The sequence below is a fragment of the Mesoplodon densirostris genome, chromosome 13 (genome assembly GCF_025265405.1).
Source record: "Mesoplodon densirostris isolate mMesDen1 chromosome 13, mMesDen1 primary haplotype, whole genome shotgun sequence".
Lineage (NCBI taxonomy): Eukaryota > Metazoa > Chordata > Mammalia > Artiodactyla > Ziphiidae > Mesoplodon > Mesoplodon densirostris.
Window position 1 is genome coordinate 22,081,519 of NC_082673.1, and position 18,283 is coordinate 22,099,801.

Sequence of the window (18,283 nt, forward strand, 5' to 3'; positions counted from 1 at the left end):
TTCAACTTTACCATGGTGCGAAAGCGATACTCGTTTAGTAGAAACTGTAGTGTGAAGTTTTTCTAAGTATACTTTGAATTTAGAGTAGAAACTGTACTTTTCCCAGACTACTGATATGCAGCATGATGCTCTCTTGTGATGCTGGGCAGCAGCAGCAAGCCACGCCTCCCACTCAGCAACTCAACTCGATCACAACTGACACACTTAACAACCGTTCTGATTTTCACTTTCAGTACAGTATTCAATAAAACAAATGAGTTATTCAACAGATTATTATAAAATAGGCTTTCTGTTAGATGATTTTGCCCAACTTTAGGCTAATGTGATTGTTCTGAGCACATTTAAGGTAGACTAGGCTAAACTATGATGGCTGGTAGATTGGGTGTAGTATAAACATTTACAATTTATGATATTTTCAATTGATGATGGGTTTATCAGGATGCAATGCCATAGTAAGTTAAGGGAGATCTGTATTTCATGTGTATTATATATATTAATTATACTTAGCCAATTATGTGTGTAAATATATATATATGCATGTATATATGTCTGTTTTCATGAACATTTGCCTTCTATTTCAAATATTTGATTATATTTATTTAATTTTTATTTTTATTTTTTTATTTGATTATATTTAAAATAAACACACAAGTTCTTGGAGAAGCATTTGAAGAACCTTTGTTTCCAGAGTCAAGTTTTTCAAAGAAAACTTATTTTTTCACTAGCTGTTTATTTTTTAATAGTTAAAAAAATATTTTTAAAATTTCAAAGTGATTCTTTAATATATGAATATGAACATGTATTTACTTCAGGTGCTATATATGTTACTTATACATATGTGTATTTATATATATTTAAATGTTTTTAAACCTGATCTTACTGGGTTATAACTACTATCAAATTATGTGAGAATAGTGATATTGTTCCCTTTCAGCTTGGGACATGCTTCTGTTTCATTTGATTATATTTTATCCATTAAGTGCTCTGGCCTTCCATTAGCTCTTTTGCTTTGAGGAATACATTTTATAGTGCATTAGAAATATTCTTCTATTTTTCATGCCATAATTTTCCAGTGTCTCACAAAATCCTAATCTGGAATGTTCTGACTTGAATAGTGTTTCAGAATAGAGACTTGTCCCTTTTGGAATCATCAGATCCGTTGGTTAGGTACAGTATTTCTTATTTTTTCTGTTGGGGAAAGGGAGGAGGGAAACTGCACTATGGAACTTTCCAGTTTTTTTTTTTTCTTACACTTATACCAAAAAAATGCACTCTTCTAGTAAAACTAGAAACACTAGAGTGGCAGTTATATAGTTCCAAATTAAGACATCCTAATATACTGTAATTTTTTCAAGTAAGAGAATAACCCAGGTAGTATACTATTAACTAGATTTTTTTTTTAAATAGCCATTTGTTGATTAATAATTCTATTATTTTTCCATTCTTAATTTCATAACATTTTTACACAAAGGTTTATATTAACAAATGCCATCAGTTGTATTGTTGGTTTCCTCCTGCTTTCTGATTAGTTCTATAATTTAAAAATGCTTAAAGTCCAGACTTCTCAACTAGAAAACATAAGCACAGTAAAAGCAGTGTTTTTAAAATTAATTCTGGAATATATTTCTCTTGATGGTAAAGACATATAAGATTACAGATGTGTATGTTTGGATGCTTTATAAACAAAAGTAATATGATTAATCATGTATTAATTTATACTACCAGAAATTCCCTCTAAATCCTTTCTAGGACACAAATATTTATGACATTTCTATATTGTTCTCATTTTATTATTTTAATGAAATATTACACAGGTAGTATTTCATAAAAACACTGAATCAATTGTTATACTAGTTTAGGAATTTTAACTTGGTATGTAAATATACTAACTTCTGTTGAAATTGCTATAGCTTAGGGTAAAAATTAATTTGAAGGTTATTAGTGTTATTATTCTGGTTTTTATTAGCTGCTGTCTCAAATTAATTATAAAGACAAAAATATCCCTGGCTTAGAGTTCCTGCACTATTAATGACATACCGAGATGTCTCTTGGGTATCAGTAAATTATATATTTTAGAGCATAACTTATGAAATGACTTGCTGGTTGGCAGACCACCTTTGACAATAAAATATATTTGATAGTCTACCTTTGCAAATTCATTGTATCACACAAATGTGATCTTGGTAATTGACATATGACTATGAAGCTTCAATCATTCTCCATAATATTCCTATTGCCAATTATTAACAGAATAAAAGGGAGATAACAATTCTATAGTATTTATTCAGAGTTTTATTTAAAGTCAAGTATAATCTATATTTCTATAGTGCTTTTTTTGTCTAACACCTCACTTAAGTAGAAGGAAGTGTTCTAGAGGTTTGTTATCAGCTTTTAAATGAAGTAATCTTTAACTATCTTTTATTTAAAAATACTAAAAAAAGTTTCATGGTCTTTAATTAAATATAAATATTGGAATTGTCTATGAAACTTTTGAAATGGTCAATCACTTAAAAACATAAGGATATCCTTTAAAGCAGAGGTCCCCAAACCCCTGGCTGTGTTAGGAACCGGGCCGCACAGCAGGAGGTGGGCGGCGGGCGAGCGATCAGAAGTTTCATCTGCTTCTCCCCATGGCTCGCCATCGCTTGCATTACAGCCTGAACCAACTATCCTCGCCCTCCCACCCTGTTGGTGGAAAAATTGTCTTCCACGAAACCGGTCCCTAGTTCAAAAACAGTTGGGGATCACTGCTTTAAAGCATATGAATTTCTAATATATTTATTTGGGTTATATATGCTGAACTTTTTTTTACATAATAACTCATAGGTAACCTTCACTATTAAGTATTTTATGATGCTTAGAATCGGAAACAATACAGAAACTAACAAATTAAAATTGCTTTTTTGTAAAATGTCAAGTGAGAAGAGAAGAATGGTAAATAATAAATACAGCATATTCACAACTTGGTTTTGAATATCACACACATAGAGAAAAAAGACCCAAAGAAAATCTAAAAATTATTTATCAATGGTTAACTCAAGAAATAAGAGAGTCAGGGTGACCTTTACTTCCTCCTGTTCTCATTCTGTATTTCCAAATTCATTGCAATATGTATATATTACTTTTAGAACTGTTTAAGAAGAAATGTGCCAGTTTGGGTAATTTTTTTTTAACATCTAAACATTGCTGAGTGTTGTTAAAATGTTCAGTTTTTATGTAGCTTTCTGGAAGATCTAGCTGGCCATAAAAACCTGAATATATTAGAGGAGGGGGAGTTTTCCCTCATCTTGAAATAATAATGATAAATAATATTTTTAAAGCATTAAATAATTTTCAAAGCATTTTTATATACATTTTCTCCTCAGACCATCCTAACTCTCTAGAGTTGGTAGAAAAAGGATTATACTCATTTTGCCCAGGGTGGGGGTTGGAGGGTGGGAATTGAAATTCATGAAGTTTAGCAAATTGCCCATTTAAGCTGTACACAGTTATTAAGTGGCAGGGCCAGAATTCTAACCTGTTTCATGCCATGGCCAATCTAGTGCTTTCCTCTATGCTGTAGAAACTGGACATATTTAAGAGGTAAGCACAAAAATAGAAATAGGTCTGAATCTTGCTCTAGTTACAAATTTGCCTATAGACCTCACTGGAGACTGAACCAGGAAAATCTATATGAATTTCTTTCTTCAACCCAAAGAAATGGCCATGTTAAATAATTCTTAGGTTTAATTTTAAAAAATCTATACTGTCTGTTTTTTCACCATATTCCAGTTTGTGTATCTTGTGTCTATAAACTTCTTCAAAGAACCATGCTTCCTACCTAAAGGATTGCATTGCTTAATAAGCAAACATTGACAATTCTGATGTTAACCTGAATTAAATAATATACCAATCATTTATGAGATCCGCCTTAGTATTTTTACGCTCCTGAAATATCATCTCTATAACCTGCTTTTTAAAATAGTCTGACACCTACCGAGTACTCTTTCAGTTTCTACAAGAAATCAAGAAAAAGAAAGCATTTGTGTTTTTAATTTTAGTGAAGGGTTCTTGATTTAAGAATTAGTCATTTAGTGTCATTTGAATTTCAAGTGTGCCTCAAGTACTTACTTGAGGTTCTTTCTGTATGACTTCTCCAGAGTTTTCACATATATATCATCATTAATTTCATCTTTCACTTGGGATTAGTAGAAGTTTTATTTACTACTATTTCTTAGTTTTCTTCATTTCAAATATTCAGTGCCTTGTCAAAAATAATATTATAGTCTTATACTGTTCATTGATAACAGATAATACCAAGAAATGGTGATTCTGGTTTTCAGTTAAAAAAACAAAATGAGAAACTAAAGAAATAATTACTTTAACAATTGTTTTCTTCATTTAGCAAATCAGATAGTCACATCAGTGACTGTTAGATTTTGAGATGATGAATCCCAATACTAAATGTTTTATATATTCAGAGAAGTGAAAAATAACAATTATTATCCTTCCTCTGTGCTAAATACTGTTTTAAAACCAATTGGAATCCCCCCTCACAACAATTCTAAGAGGTAGGTACTCTTTGCACCTATTTTACAGCCGGACAAACTGAGACACAGAATGATTAAATTATTCATGGTCACACAGCTAGTAAGGTGCAGATAGAATATTTAAAATCAAGTCTGTTTTTGTGAGAGTCCACATTCCCAACCCCTGTAATGAAAGCGTGTGATCCCTACTATTTGCTATATACCCATTTACTTGCTTTGTGAAAAGAAAGGGAGTGAGGGAAGAGGAGGGAAAGGGAGGGAGGGAAAGAGGAAAAGAAGGCGGAATGGAGGGAGGCAGGAGAATTGTCAGAATTCTGCCAGCTTGTTGATACTCTGTGTTATTTCTTACAATAAGGTTGAAATTAAGGACTTGTAGAGATTTACATAGAATAAATAATTTTAAATTTCCTTAAGGGAAGTCTCTGGTAATATTGTCAGATGGAGACAGCAAGTGAATTTGTTTAATTCTATTCATAATTAAAATGCTATAGCAGGCTCATATTTGAAACAAACACAGTTTTGGTAATTCTCATAGTAATAATTCTACATTTTCTTAAAATTGTTATCATATTTTTCACCCTCAACACTCAGCTTATTTAATTTTAGTACCTACTCTTTTTCAAAAGTCCATAAATTTTAGTTAGGCTTAAATCATAGGAAAATTGAAGAAAATTTAGAGCCTGTAACAGAAGGAAACCACCCCCTTCCCACCCCGAGAGCCCAGCTCTGTCCATTTCTATCAGAGCTACTCCACCAAGAAAGGAGGAATTATTCTGATTGGTCAGATTTATGACACATTCTATTACATAGGGTGACTGTGTTTGTTTAGAGGTACAGAGCAACAGTTCCCACATTTCTTCTTGTCCGTTGCCTGGTCCTGTGAAAGCAGGTAAGTGGAGTGAAGATCCTCAAAACCTAGACCTCAGTCTCTTGTTTCTGCTCCATTCCATTCACCAGGGTGAGCTTAATCCAGCAGAAGAGTGAGCTCTTCTGTGTTTCGCTGGATGTTTCCATGCAGATGAGTCAAGTTCCATTTTGAGCCTGGAAAATCTTGCATGCTCTCTCACCAACTTCTTCCTCTTCTGAGTATGTATTCAGAAAATGGTAACATACCCCCAGTAAGCCTTTACCACAGCTCTGACTCAGGGTTATTAGGAAGTAATTCCAAATCTCAGACATGTTCTGTATTTAAATCAACAGATAACTTGTACTTACAGTTAACATTTACTCTGGATTATTCACGTGTTCTTATGCAGTTGGAACCTATTTCTGTCTTCATGTGCTTAAAGCTAGGATGAGTATGGATATTAACCAAGATAATTTAGAAATTTTATTAAGTGTTTCTTATGTGGCAGGCACTATTCTAGGTACTGGTGATAGAGTGTTAAACAGAGTGGTTACAATCCACACTCTAAGAAAGGGTACTTAACATTAAAATTCAAATAGGAAAGATGTACAGAAATCATACGCAAAAAACAAGAGTTAGTTTAATATGCATGGTTGGCATTTTGGGGATAGAAGAAATCTAACACAAAGAGTTTTACAAGACGGATGATATATAGTCACTTCAGTTGAACTTTGTTTTATTTAAAACAAGGAACATTTTTTCAAACCAAGTAAAAAAATTATTGACAGTAATTGTACAACTTTATAGCTCCTTATTTAGTAAAGAGGGGGTGCTTTGACTTATGATATGAGGCAATTTCAGTATTTTGATAAACTAACCTTCAGCATTTTAGAAATTAAGCTTTTTCATTGATGGAAATTCTGATATTTGCCCATCAGTTTTATTTCATGCCTCCGAAATTAGATTAAATTTTCCAATTTTAAGTGGAAAACTGACATATTATCTGTTGACACTACAGTTCCAAGTTTTATCATAGGAAAAGGTGGGTGAGAGGAATCCCCAGCTCAAAATCCTATCCAAATTTGAATTCTGAAAGTCTGTTTTTGATTGATTAGTAGGTGTTGGTATCACATTATTTGCAATGACAGAGGACACTGTCAAGTTGTTATTAGCATTCATTGCAGCACCGGCTTCTGAGAATGTAGTAGTCTTTTTTAAACCACGTTTTCTCCTCTTGAGCCATGACTCCAACTCTAAAAATATCTTGACTCATTCATACATCATACATTCAAGAAATAATTACTGATCGCATATACTATTCCAGATACCAAGCTGGTCACTAGGGAGTCAAAATGACTAAGGCAGAGGCTTGGCTGTCAAGGAGACCCCAATGTAGTGAACCTTTGCTTCTTACTCTTCAAGTGGCATTGATCCTGTATAATCAGAAGTAATAGGGAATTAAGTAGCATTCATATTGTAATTAAATGTAGATTGAGCCAGATGATTTTCCAAAATCAGGTTTAATCAGAGATAGGGCAAGAATGTTCTTTGGGATTTTTCCTTGATGAGCATTGTTAACTATCCTTGAGATGCAATAATAGAAGTCAGTGAGTAATTTATCAGTTTGGTTTCCTATGGGAACCAAGAAGAAGGACGTTTTCTCCTTTAGTCATTGACTTTCTACAGAGATAGAGAAGGCGCTTCAACTTTCCCAGACAAGAAATCACCAGTAAACAGCAGTGATGGTAGATGTGGGTTATTTACTACCATGGGGTTGAGAATATTAGTGAGCTGCATTTTGACCACTTGTCAAACATTTTGACATCTTGGAACAGAAAGTGTTATTTAAATATAAAAAGCATTTTCTGTTGAATTGCTGTTAGTCATCCCTATGAGGAAATGATCTATTAAGTAATAGATCGGGAATAAGATTGATTTCTGCTAAAGAGTCCTTAAAGTAGCTACATGTTTCAATTTGTGGGGTTTTTTTTCAACCATTTGTAAGTTACTACAGTAAAAACCACATATAAAAAGCTATCTGAATTTACTTTCCAGCATTCTTTCCTGGGCTTTCTCTATCTTTCCCCCTCTCCCTCTCTCTCAGATCAGAAGGAGAGCAATAGGTTTCAAGCTTTAGTGAGAATCAGAAGGCTTGTCAAAACAATGATTTCCAGAGCCTCAGCTGGAAATTTGCATTTCTAACAAGTTTCTAGGAGAAACTTCTGCTGCTGTTACATATTTGATGGACCACTGCTCAAGTAAAAGGAATGAAGTACTACTTTCTACTTTCTACGAAGTAGAAAGATCCAGAGCTATGAAAAGCTGAAGTCAGCCTCTGACCTTCTTCACCAAGCTGCCCAAGCTATTGGGAAGATAATCACTACTGCCCCAGGGAAGCCTATTGAAAGTCACACGGATTAGAATGGGCATCATCAGAAAATCTACAAGCAACAAATGCTGGAGAGGGTGTGGAGAAAAGGGAACCCTCTTGCACTGCTGGTGGGAATGTAAATTGATACAACCACTATGGAGAACAGTATGGAGTTTCCTTAAAAAAATAAAAATAGAACTACCATATGACCTAGCAATCCCACTACTGGCACATACCCAGAGAAGACTATAATTCAAAAAGATACATGCACCCCAATGTTCATTGCAGCACTATTTACAATAGCCAAGTCATGGAAGCAACTTAAATGCCCATTGACAGACGAATGGATAACAAAGACGTAGTACATACATAAAATGGAATGAACTTGGGTCATTTGTAGAGACGTGGATGGATCTAGAGACTGTCATACAGAGTGAAGTAAGTCAGAAAGAGAAAAACAAATATCGTATATTAACACATATATGTAGAATCTAGAAAAATGGTACAGATGAACCAGTTTGCAAGGCAGAAATAGAGACATAGATGTAGAGAAGAAACGTATGGACACCACAGGGGGAAAGTGGGGCAAGGGTGGTGGTGGTGGGATGAATTGGGATATTGGGATTGCCATGTATACACTAATATGTGTAAAATAGATAACTAATAAGAACTTGCTGTATAAATAAATTAATTAATTTAATTTAATTTTTAAAAAAAGTAATTGGCCCTCCTCTGAGTAAGTGATTGGCCGAGGGCATCATGTAGAACACTCTTGACTGTCCTACTCTTAAGCCCAGGTTTGCAGTGAATGAGCCATTTAACCCCTTTTTACCCCAGTCTTTCTCAGATTCAAAATAGTAACGGTAATTTCCCTTCCCTCTTGTTAAAAAACAAGACAAAACAAAAAACATGCAAATCCTGATGGTGCTTTTCCCTTTGTGGAAAATTCTTTGGATTTATCCATCTATTACTCTGATGCAGTAAAGAAGAAATTTAGAAAAATTTCTCTCTGTCCATAAAGATTTTAGGCTTTTAAGCTTAACTCTTTAGCGAAAACTACCAAATGCCTATTCTCCACTGCCTGGGGCTAGACATTTCCTTGATTCTGTCTAAGAGGTGGGGAGCCACAAGGGAACAAGTACTTAAAGAGACTCTTAAAAGCCCTATCTATTCTGCACCCCCTTCACCACCACCAGCTATCCAGTTTATCCACTGCTCTTCTCACTCTTTCCACACCAGGAACACCAGCCTCTTAGCTTGTACTTTCAACACTCAACGTTCTCCCATCCAAAGGCCCTTGCATTTACAATTTCATCTTCTGGAAATGTTCTAGAAAAGTAATCCATACACATATAAATAGAATATGACACTAGAGGTTATGATAATAGATAGGATATGACTACCTTCAAGTCTCTGGTCAAATGTCACCACATCAGTGAGACCTTGATCACTCCATAAAAAACAACTGTTGTGCATCTCCATGCAGGTGCACACATTAACCTACACATGCTCTATTCCATCTCTGATATATTTTTCTCCATATGTTTGTTCCCATCTGCCAAATAATATATCAATATTTTCATATTGGTTTATTTTCTATCTCTTCCCTAGGTAGAATGCAAATTCCATGCAGGTAGAGTCATGGTTTTTTCACTGCAGAACCTACAACAATCATTGGCACATAAGAGTCACTCAGTAAATATTTCTAGAGTGAAAGAAAGAAAGGTGATATATCTTTACCTTAGATTATCCACTGCAAATTTTGGTATCTTTTGCATTACTTGCTCAAATGATCTTATACTCCAGTCATACTTACCTATTGGCAGTTCTTTAGAACCACCATTGCTCTTTATGCCCTCTTGTCTTTTTTAAATTTTTATTTTATTTTTTTAACATCTTTATTGGAGTATCATTGCTTTACAATGGTGTGCTAGTTTCTGCTTTATAACAAAGTGAATCAGCTATATATATACATATATCCCCATATCTCTTCCCTCTTGCGTCTCCCTCCCACCCTCCCTATCCCACCCCTCTAGGTGGTCACGGGACATATATACACTCACTACCAAATGTGAAATAGATAGCTAGTGGGAAGCAGCTACATAGCTCAGGGAGATCAGCTCTGTGGTTTGTGCCCTCTTGCTTTTTAAATCTTGCTGTAGCCTCTGCCTAGAATGTTCATTTCTGAAACTTTTTTGTTGTCTTTCACACTTCTACATTACCTTCAAAACACAAATCAGGTGTCCTGTTCTTCAAAAATATTTCATGATAAACTCGTTCTTTCTCTGTGTCCTCCTTCCCACCCTGGCACCCTGTCCTGGCACTTATCTACTCATTATGTTATACTATTCTGTCCAGTTGAAACTCCTCCCAGCTTTAGCAGAGACCACTTGAAAGCAGGGACTGCTTCTGATATCAAAAGCACAATGTCCCAATGCCTGGCATATGACAGCTACTCATAAATAATCAATAAATGAACAACAATCCACCTTATTCTTTTTTCTTATCATAAGAAGTTACTCTTCATTGCTTTAAACTTCTAAAATTGCCCTGAGCGATATAATAGTAATAAGTGTTCCTGAAAATCAAGAGAATGGGCACTTATGATAAGTAGCTTGAAGATCAGCCAAGTGAAAACTGGAATAGCTCTCAAACAAGGAAGAGGAGTGAAGCATTCAGGCTCCTTTAAGAGTAGCAAGTAACAGTGATGCTGGTGTTCACACTGCCATGAAGAAAACCACTGTCACTTGAAGCTCCTAACACGAGTAAATATGTAGTATCTCTGAGGTATGTGATAGTATGTGATAGTAGATCATGACAAAACTCTTCAGCAACCTTGTTTCTGGATTTTACCTCATCCAGCATCACTTGGTGTATGTTGAGGTAATGCACAAATTTTACTAGGTAATTAGTCTAGGAATTATTCCTCTAGGGTAGAAAGATGCTATCTTACTCCAATCGTGTTGCTATAACAAAATACCACCAACTGGGTAGATTATAACAACAGCAATTATTGCTCACAGTTCTGGAGGCTGGGAAGTCCAAGACTGAGGTGTTAGCATGTTTGCCTTCTGGTGAGGACCTTCTTCCTGGTTCATAAGCTGACACCAACTCCTTGTGTCCTCACATGGTAGAAAGGACAGGGGATCTCTCTGGAGCCTCTTTTATAAGGCATTCATTTAATTCATGATGGTTCCACTGTTACGACTCAAGCACTTCCCAAAAGTTCACCTACTAATACTATCACATTGGGCATTAGAGTTTCAACATAGGAATTTCAACATAGGAATTCGACATATAAAACATTCAGACCATAGCAGATACTTGGGAGTCAAAGCTTGTTCTAAACTTTATAGCTGGGAAGACTGTATGAAGGTAGTATGTGTGGCTGAGTCATGCATGTTTGAAGATGATAAAAGACCCATCCCAGCTGAAAAATCCTACATACAACTGAGAAACCACTGGGCCTTGTGAATGAGTGTATTCCTTGGCAGAAAGATGTTACAGCTCTTCCTCCTCACATCTGTGAGTGAATTATGCATGATATTGCAGGAGGACTTTTTAAATATGAGCAATTTGAAACAAAAATGACAGAAAAGAGAAGTGCAAAGAAACAAGGTGAGTGAGTATTGAAAGGCAGAAGTGGTATATTGGTAGGCCTGGAAATCAACTGTCAGTAATTTAAATTGATTAAATGTAGCATAGAAAATGTACAAGGAAAGGTTGACGGGATCAAATTAACAGGCAAAAGAAACAATTTTCTCAACAGTAACATTTTTGCTGTATCAAAGTGAAAGCAATCCATAAGAGATTGAGAAAATGAGTATATTTTCTCATTCCTTTGTCATGTGACAAAGGAATAAAATAATTCCTTTGTCACATGACTAGATCTAAGGTGAAAATTAGAACTTTATCTCAATATAAGGAGGCAGTCATTCTTAGGAAATGACATTTAAATTGAACAAGAAAAAGGAGATCAGAGTCATGAACCAAGAGATAAGAACTTGTCTCACTTATTCGTAAACTATGGGGCCCAACTGTCGAACAGTAATCAGTATTGAGGCTGCAGAGAACAAAGTTTTATTTGGGGTCTTAATAATTGCAATCCTGGAGACTCAGATTCAGGTAAAACCCAAAGATGTTTTGTGGAAGAGAAAGAGTCAGGGACTTATAAAGATAAAAGGTACAAGGTTGTTAAAGCTGTCTGGCAGGAATTATGATTCTGACACAGGAAAGGAAACATTTGTCCTTAAGGGATTCTCTGTCACAAGTTATTTTAGGGTAAGGGTCCGATAAGTATCTTGAGTTTCTGGAATGTGGGCAGATGCTCTGGATGCCTATGTCAAAGCAATAGGCATTCAAAGTTCAGATTCCATCTCGGCTGAGATGTGCCTAAGTCACACTTCCTCAGTGGCTTCCTCAGAGGCTCCATTTGAGAGAGCTCTCCACACCAGTAATGACTCCATTTCTGTTTTCCTTTCACACAACTTACCTTCACTCCTCAGATGTGTTGGGAACTGATAAGCATATTCTCACCATAGTACTTGTCGCTCACTTGCATTAAAGTGTACCATATCCAACATCAATAACTGATGATTGAGTTTTGTTGTATTTCTCTCAAATTCAGAGTTATTTATTTTAAAGCATCAGTAAGCACACTATGGCCCACAAGTCAAATCTATCCTTGGGCTAAGAATGGTTATTACATTTTGAAAAGGTTGTAAGAAAAGAAAAGGAAAAAAAGAAAGAATATGTGTTAGGGAACTATGTAGCTCATAAAGACAAAAATATTTATTACCTGGAGGGCTTAAATTTAAGGGGATAAAGTTGATATTCTCATTCATTATATACATATGAATATAATAAATATATTATGAATAACAACTGAATATAATAAAGGTATATAATGAATACGAAGGTTTATATATACACAGTTAATTATAAGAGAACAATTTTGTCTTACACACTGTGGGATTTCACACCCTAAAGGGTGGATTTCTAGATAAGAGAAAGAGAAGATATATATTTACCACTTCATAGTTCATTGAGGACTAGAAGGAAGAGGATTGAGGCAAGTTCACTTAATTTTTACAATTACAACATTACAGAGGAAAATGAAGTAAAAAATGTGAAACAGAAGCCTGATTGTGGAAGATGCATGAAGGGAATGAATAAGGTAGTGAAAGGGTATAAACTACTTTGAGAGCTCTGATACCAGGAGGAAAGTGGAAAGTAGTAATGTATGTCCCTGCAGGTATTTGTAGATTGTCTTAACACTCTGAGATTTCTCTGCTGCTCCCTCTCCCCTAAACAAGTGTCAGAGAGGATTGGAGCTCTATCTTCACAGCGCTTGCTGACTTTTCAAGAGAAACATCGTACAGATAGACCCACAGACATACTGAAATAGATATCCACAGCTCTATTGGATGTGTAGTATTTAGCTTCTTCAGTCTGTGTGTGAAACACTTCTAACATGCTTCCCCTACTCCAATGCCCGCAGGGCCACCAGTTTTCAACCTGTTTTCTCTGTCCTGTTAAACACACCTCTTTTTCTAGCAGCTGAATGGGAAGGAGGACCCCCCCCCCTTCAGTTGTTATATTCCTCGAAGCTGTTCATTCTAAACAAATTCTAACATTTCCCTTCTGAATCTATTTACCATCTCCCTCTATGTCCAAACTCCTCCTGATAGACAAATTTATTGAGCGCTTAAATGTATACCAATTACCGTTTGTCAGTGACATTTAACCCTCACAAATATTATCCACATTACACAGTTAAATATTGAGACTTAGAGAAAGTAAGAAACTTGCCAAAAGTTGCACACTTAACAAGTGACATGTCTAGGATTCAGGCACAAAAGATTTGAGCCCAGAGGCCATGCTCTTAACCATGAAGTTAAACCCTCTAGGAAGAAGTTAACACCTGTTCAAGGGAAATGGAGAGTCCGAAACTAGCTCCCTTATTTATACCAGCCGCCAGAGGGGAAAGGTTAACAGAAAAGTGTTCCCATTTAATTTTTCTATTTCTTTAACCATTGATTAAACAATAACACATCCTTCCTAAATGTAATCTCTCTTTGATTCAAGCTTTCTGATTATTTCAGAAACTTCAGTGAATAGTTTATATCTTCATAATTTTTTTCTTTAATTTCAGAACTTTGTGAGAAGGATAATGCTATTTTCTTTTAAGTGATTAGATAATTTTGTAATTTTCTATGCTAAAAAGTATACTTATAGATATAGTATAGTATATATAAAATTCTATGTATTTAATGTATACTTTTGTTAAAGCATTGTAAAATAACAACTGAATTGTACTCAAAAAAATACATCATTTTCCTCAACATTGACTTAATGTGCACTATAGTTCATATTTTTTTCTGATTAGTTCAGAATTATCAAATTAGAGAATTATCATTTCGAGACTGGTTTTTACTACCTCTAACTTCCATGTTCCTAATGAATAAACTAAGCATTATTTATCCTTAATATTTTCTGACCTCTTCACTTCAATTGAAATCTGGATTGTTTCAAATGATTCCCCTACCATCTCCACCACAAATTTAGCTTTCTCTTTCTCTAGTATAAGAAGAGCCAGCCTGCTTCTTACATTTATGCTACTTTCTGATTATTATTCTATAATCTCTGTATTCCCCTAATTTTCACTTACTGTTAGGAAGTAAAGTTGGCCCTCTCTCTATTCAAACCACTCCTGTATCCTCCAGAACCAGTGCCCACTTATACTTTCCTGAACGAGGTCAACTACAGTTCACCAAGCTTACCATTTTTTAATTTTATTTAATTAATTAAAAAAATAATTTTATTGAAGTATAGTTGATTTACAGTGTGTTAGTTTTAGGTGTACAGCAAAGTGATTCAGTTATACATGTACATATATCTATTCTTTTTCAGATTCTTTGCTCATATAGGTTCTCATAGACCAAGCTTACCAATTTTATAGTTTCATTGCCTGTCCTCATCTGTGCCATGACCTCATTTCTCATTCACAGCTCAAAATTAAACTTTCAGAACTCTATTGCAACAATGATCAGTGGCCTAATGAACTTGTATAAGATGACCAGAAGTTGAAGTATTGTAAGCATTAGTAATATAAAAGTCCAACTACTGTCTGTTCTGCAAATGAATATGTTTAATACTAAATATATGTTTAATACTAAAAGATTCACCATGGTAGTGTGAGTCTTTCCAAAATTTATTACATTCCTATTATATGCCAAGCACTGACTTACTCTTTGATTTTATTTTTCCCCCAATTTTGTTTTCCAAACACAGAATGACAACTTGGTGAAAAAAACCCTGCAGTATATACCAAATACCAAGATGTGCATCCTCTGCCCATCTTCATTTCTGTATTCCCACTGATCCCATCGTAATTAGATTCTGCCACTTTTCTCCTCAGCCCTATAATAGTCTCATGTCTACTCACTTCCCATCTCTTCCCCGTCTTTTAATCTCAAATACAGTTCATACATACAGAACGTCACCTGAATGATGTTCATAACTGATGGCTGCTTGCTTTCTTAAGAATGCTTAAAAGATGCAGTGTTGGAAGAGAAAGCTGTCACCACCTGCTGACTTGTGCCCAAAGTCTCAGAGGCTGAAACTTCTGCTTTCATAAATGGGGAGGCCCAGCACAGAAGTGAAATGAAGAAGTGCCATAAAAGAGCTCATGAGCCTTTTAAAGACTTCCCAGGAGATACACACACACACATACATGTACACAAGATGTTCAGTGTGATTTCAGAGAAATTCTCAGAGACCTCATATGTCTTGAACACTGGGTAAGACCTCTGCTTCCAGACATTCTAAAATTTCCCCTTGAATAATGCAAGCCAGAGAGCTGTGTACTTGGACCAAATTACTTATATCCCTTATAGTATTATTTCTGGCAAATTACCCCATCTGCTTTTGGCTTGCATAACAGACAATTACAAGAATTTCTTTTCTATCTATTAGTAGAGGTCCCCTTCCATCACATCCTTTATACAAACACTATATAAATGCACATAATGTCTTACATATTATTTCATAGGGTTAATAGATACTTGGTGTCCAATGTAGAATAACATGGACGATGGGCTAACAATGTTCTATAAAGAATAAAGTAGTTCTTTGTAAACTAGACTGTTTATATATTTCATACACACTCCGTTTCTCAGTTATTCTATGTTATCACTTAATAAATTCTTTTGATGTCTTTTCTATAACATTTGTACTAAAGTAAAACAAAGAAAGATGTTTTTGATTGCTCCATACCTGGACAAAAGTGTTAGAATGGAAGCCTAGAGGCTGCTATGGTGGTAGTAGTCATAATGAAAATGAGAGAACCCCTAAATGGATGTGGTTTTCCTGCTTCAATTACCTGGAGATTGTTTTCTAGTGCTGACACCAGGATGTTCTGAATTTTGCTTTAGTGAAAGGAATTAGTGTTTCCTCTACAGTTTTAATTATAATTTTGTTTCCTCTAAAATTGCTACGTTATTTCATTGACCATTGAATTAATACAAAGTGGACTCCTTGGCCTGGCCCTCCAGGCACTCCAACTGTTCTAACCTATCACTGCTGTTCCATCACCTCCCCTTCTACACATGGGCCTGTGCTACCATCAAACTGCACAAACCTCTCTTCTCTCAAGTGCTGGGGAGTTTTCTAATCTCTGTGTCACTTTTCATTCTGCTGATTATGTCAGGAATTGGATTTTCTTAGATGTGATGCATATTAAATCTACTTTACATGTATAACATGCTTATATAGTTAATAAATTTTACAAAAAATATTAAATGATACCTAATGATGACTACGTTATAAAATCATATATATATATATGCTTTTTCATATATATTCATGTCTTTCAACACTAACCTCACCCTCTACATTCTCATAATACTTAAAATATGCTTGCTTTATGCTTTCCAGGCCATTGCATGTGGTACTCTCTTTGCCTGGAGTTCTCTCCTTCCTCCATACTTCTATTTGCCACCACTTCCCCATGTAATGACCCGATTTGGAGAAGACTTGTTTCTGCCCCTCTTATGGGTTCCCTTAGTACCCTATTCTAAGTTCTATTAATTCACACTGCATTGTAACTCCCTGTTCATTGTCTTACTTCATCATTGTGTCCCCAATGCCTATACAGCTCCTAATGTTTGAAAAGTACTCAAATAAATGAAAGTTTGTGACATTGAAATACATGTATAACTGGTTTAGAAGAGTTAAATGATAATTGTTATTGAAAGTCATAAAGATACTTAACCCTTTGACCCAGTAATCCAGGAGTCAAAATTCAAATGCTTTCAAGTTCAAGCAAGTAATCTAAATGTGCAATGCTGGCCTGGCGGAAGGCAAGGGGGAATACAGGTTACTGTACTTGTCTCACCTAAACACATTCAGATTTACACTTTTATAAATACTGTCGATACAAGCCAAACAAACCATAACCCCTATCTCATTCTAAAGAAACAATCCTGTAGAGGAAAAAAAAAATATTCATAATAATGTTATTTGTGAATCTATCTGTAATAAGGAAAAAAATGAAGACAAATAGCTAGTAATAGGGATCTGATTAAATTAAATATATATTGTATCCATTAAATATCATGTATTCTTTAACACTAAAATAATCCCCCAATTGTAATATATGAAAAATGCTTTCGTTACTGGAAATAGCGAAGGAATAACACAAAACCCTGTGTTTGCTGTAATTACAACCATATAAAAATGTACATCCTTGTTTAAAAAAAAAGGATTATGCAAATTGAAGATAACTGTGTTAGGGTGCTCAAAATAGAAATGATTTTTTTTTAAATTCAGCATTTAATAATGCCGTCAGTTTTCCAATCCCAGTCTCTGGAGAAAACTTCAGCAATATCTCTTGGAGTCTTAGAAGATGATACCTAGCAAGCAGAACCAGGTGACTTTGGGTAAAAGCTGAAGAATATGAATTGTGGGCTGAGCTACAAATAACATTGTCATAGCAACCTCCAAATATTTCATAGAAAAGGCATGACATGGATTTCTCTTTTTTTTTTTTAAAGAAAATGACTAACAAGATCCCTTTTGAAACAGTTCCAATATAGTGAGGGATAAGATACAATACGTTTGCTAAAGAGTTTTGTTGAGAAATTGGGATAAAGTGGCATAACCTTGAGATCAGAAGTGAGACTCCCTAGTGTAGCCTTAGCACATTTTTTGTGTGTGTGTATTGATTAGTTTTCAGTGACGTAACATTTATGTGATGCCAATCTGCCTTCCCTGCAGATAATAATTATTTATTTAATAATAAAATATTAGGAACAATATAATAATTCTATAATGATAATAATGGTTATTATAAGTAAAAAAGTTCAATTCTCCTTGTTAAGAGACATTTAATATATTTCTCTGATTCTTTATAAAGGCTTGATTATCTATTCTCAGGGTTCTTCTGTGATACTATGTATAAACTCCTGGAAACAGAGGGCTGTGGAAATACTGATAGTATCAATGGAAATCATTGTAACTTCTTCCTTGGAAAGG

General features: G+C 34.9%; 1 protein-coding gene across 3 annotated transcripts in view; it reads left to right on the plus strand.

The window, feature by feature from the left end:
* The window catches only part of PKIA (cAMP-dependent protein kinase inhibitor alpha), a 99,812-nt gene that overhangs the window by 16,214 nt on the left and 65,315 nt on the right, over positions 1–18,283 (plus strand). The gene's annotated exons all lie outside the window — the stretch shown is intronic.